We start from the raw sequence: 3899 nt of genomic DNA, 5'->3' as shown, positions 1-3899 counted from the left end.
AGCAGTTATTCTAACTGTGCGCAGTACCCAAGGGCAGCTTTGCTTCTCTATTTTAATTTATCTATGTAGCTGTCTATATCTAAAATAAATTCATCTTTTGTCACTGGTACATACACGCACACACACTAGATATACATTTCCAGTAGTGCATTTGGAGCTAAATAATCTTTGCTCTATGAGCCTGCTCTGACCTATTTTCTCCCCTAAGGGTCAGTTTACTTACCTGGCAACAATACTCCTACTAACAAAACAACCTACGTGCATTTGGGAGCATAAGAGCACTTTTGTTCTATTAACACTCCTAATTTTACAATACTGACTGGCAAATATCATCTCCTATTATTATTTTTTAATATTTATCGCAGTAATAACCTGGTAAAGTCATTTTCTATTCAGAAGGAGCAATTAAGAAATTAAAAGCGAAGGCAGAACTAATAGAAAATTAGTGGGTTTTAAGTCATGCAACATTTTCCAGATTGTTCAGTAATTTTTATGCTTCAATTATGTGCAGCGTGGATGTCTTATATGTAGCTGCTGTTAAATGCTTAGGTTCTGGGCACTCTTACTTGTACTCCTGAAAGGTGAGAGGTCCAGCTCAAGATGAGAGGTCGTCCAGCTCAAAATTTGGGAGAGCCCTAGAGAGTAAATATTGCTATAAAACTGCTTATAGTAACAGTAGAAGAGAATGTTTTTTCCCTTCCCCTCGCTCCCCAACACTCCATACCCCAGGCAGTATATAATGTTATGAACATCAAAAATTGTTCATCCCTGAGGCTGATTGTATTGTTTCCTTAGCTCTGCATAACAGAACAAAGTTCTCTATAAGAGAGGTGCATTAAACCTACAGATGATGCATCCAACATAAATTTGGAGCATGATTCTGCTTCCTTTGAATGCAGCTCAGTGAGACTTGGATCTCTCCTTGCCTGGCACACAGACTGCTGACTGCAGAGACGAGAGAAAATGTGGTAGTGACCTGCTAGCATCTTGGGGAGGAGACTGCATCCATCTCCTACAATGCAGAATTTTTATCTGCTGATTGCAAAAAATTCTTCCTGCAGCAGAAGTGAAAGGTCACATCAAGCACTTCAGCCTAACCTATACAAATCAAACACAAGCAGAACTAGGACTTCTGGTCTTCTGCCAATCTGCTCAGAAACTTCTGCTGTGAAAATATTTCATATCTTTTTGGACATCTCACCTATTTGCTCAATCTGCACTAACCTGTAACAACCCCCCAGGCTTCTCTGAGCACTTTCCCTGCTTAGGTGGAGGCAGCAGACAATTAGGAACATGGTTTACCAGCCCTGGTGTTGTCTGAACGCTATTTGAGAACACAGTTTACAATGTAGTGAATTCTTTTGATTGCATCAGGCAGATTCTAGAGCTAGACTGCACTCCCAGCCTGCATCCTTTGCAACCCAGGAGGTTATTTTATCCATAATACTTACTTTTTTTAAGTTTATTAAAGCCGTATTTCTTATCCTACCAAATTATGAGAGAAACTGAGTTCAGTTTAAGTTAACATATATACAGCAATGAAAATGTAAAGAAGAGAAATACACTGTTGCATATTAATCTCTGAAGTCCTTTCCATTTTTCCTCTTTCTCAAAAGGGTTTGGAGGATCTCAGCATTCACTATTATTTTACAGTTCTCAAACTAGCATTTGGCTTCAGAAGAGAAAGTAGCTGATGTGGTTAGGCTTTCAGATGGCTCTTGTGGCTTTCTTCACATTGATTCTGTGGGGTTTCAAGGAGAGCCAGACACCTGTTTTGTCTTGGTTGTATCTGTGCATTCCCGCTGGCTGTCCTGCTCATTCTCAGAACTGCTCCTAGCATAGAGTATGTGGCAGCACCAAATTTTTAGAGGCAAGGCCTTGAAATCAGAAGTTGCTTTGTGTTCACTGAGGTGGCTATTTTGGATGGATCAGGTGAGCAATCTCACCTAATGTAAACTGAGCCTTTGGCTTCTTCAGCCATTCATAGTGAAGGTCAGATGAAATTTCATGGGAATGTTTTGAAAATAATAGTCTAGATTCCAGATAACTTTTTTCTTTCTCCATGTGTATTTGTATAATTCTCCTATAGAAGCAGGCCTGAAAACAGGATATTGATGCTATCCCCCTGCTTTTGCAAACTAAGAAGTAAAGGTAATTTGGGATGTGCATCCTCTGCAGAGTAACTGGTGGAGTCACCATCCCTGGAGGTGTTGAAGAAATTTGGAGATGTGGCAGTGAGAGACATCGTTCAGTGAGCAATATCGTGGTAGGTGGATGGTTGGACTAGATGATCCTAGAGGTCATTCCCAACCTTAATGATGTTCGATGTTCAATGACACCACAACCTGAGTGATGAAGTGGGTGTGCAAAAGGTGAAACCTTCAGAATTTGTTTTTTTCATGAAGATGTGTATGTGGAATGAAATGTCCTTAAGTCAGTGAACTTTAATGTCATTAAATTACATTTTTGTATTCCCTAGCACAATTTGCATATCTTTTGATTTATGGGAGATAGAAAGCACAATATTGGCCATTGGGTGCTCCTTCTGCAGGAGAGTCTGGCAGCTCAGAGCTCACCAGAGGATTTAATTTTTATTTTTTTTTTCTTTTTGCTTACATCTTAAAACATGACCCACCTGGGATAAGATATACACATTACTTTAGTCAGCAATCCTGTTTTTTGCTAAGAAGGAGGTTTATGCTCTTTCCCATCACAGTTTTGCCCACAGTGAATGTTTAAAACCCCTGAGTCAGGTCTTAGAAAATAAATAAGTAAGCCACACAGCTGACTTAAGGCGCGATGCATGTCTTGCTGGCTTTTTGTTTCAGGATGTTAAGCCTTAACCCTTAGGCCAGGAAGGCCATTACCAGCAGAGGCTTCCCTTCACACAGGAGGACAAAGCCCTGGGCTGAGGCGCTCCCAGCTGAGATTTCATAGAATCATAGAACAGTTTGGGTTGGAAGAAACTTTTAAGATCACCTAGTTCCAGCCTATAGATCACCTGTAATTCTTGCTATGGGAAAGGACACCTCCCCCTAGACCATGTTGCTCAAAGCCCCATCCAGCCTGGCCTTGAATGCTTCCAGGGAGGGGGCATCCACAACCTCACTGTGAATACAACTTGTTCCAGTGTCTCACCACCCTCACAGTAAAGAATTTCTTGCTAATATATAGTCTCAATCTACCCTCTTCCAGTTTAAAACCATTTCCCCTCATCCTGTCGCTACCTGCCCATATAAAAAGTCCCTCGCCAGCTTTCCTGTAGACCCCTTCAGGTACTGGAAGGCTGCTCTAAGGTCCCCTTGGAGCCTTTTCTTCTCCAGTCTGAAGAGCCACAACTCTCTCAGCCTGTTCTCACAGCAGAGGTACTCCAGCCCTCTGATCATCTTCATGGTCTGCTTCTGGACCTGCACCAACAGCTCCATGTGCTTCTCGTGCTGGGAGTCCCAGATCTGAACGCAGTACTCCAGGTGGGGTCTCACGAGAGCAGAGGAGCAGAATCACCTCCCTGGCTCTGCTGGTCACGCTTTTCTTAATACAACTCAGGATATGGTTGGCCTTCTGGCTTGTGCTGTACCTCTGGGTGAGCTCAGGGGTCCTCCTGCTTTTGCAAACTCCTCACAGGATGGGACAGGACCTTGGAGGGGCAGGATAAATACATGTATATGTGAGTGTATATATATAGATGAGTTCCTTGCACTTGCAGGAGGAGGCTGTGAGGCCTGGCAGAAGGCGCCTGGCTGGGATGCCCTGAATGCTCCCATAGGCTTCCGCACACGTTTGGTTCGGAGCCTGGAGAGCTGCATTGGAAGCTCGGGCGCCTCACGGAGGATGGCTATCCCCAGCACGGCTGCCTCCCGGCGGCCCCTTTAAGGAGTGCGACCCGCAGCCGCCCGGCT

Source organism: Meleagris gallopavo, chromosome 3, assembly GCF_000146605.3.
Source record: "Meleagris gallopavo isolate NT-WF06-2002-E0010 breed Aviagen turkey brand Nicholas breeding stock chromosome 3, Turkey_5.1, whole genome shotgun sequence".
NCBI classification, from domain to species: domain Eukaryota; kingdom Metazoa; phylum Chordata; class Aves; order Galliformes; family Phasianidae; genus Meleagris; species Meleagris gallopavo.
This window is presented reverse-complemented; position numbering follows the sequence as displayed.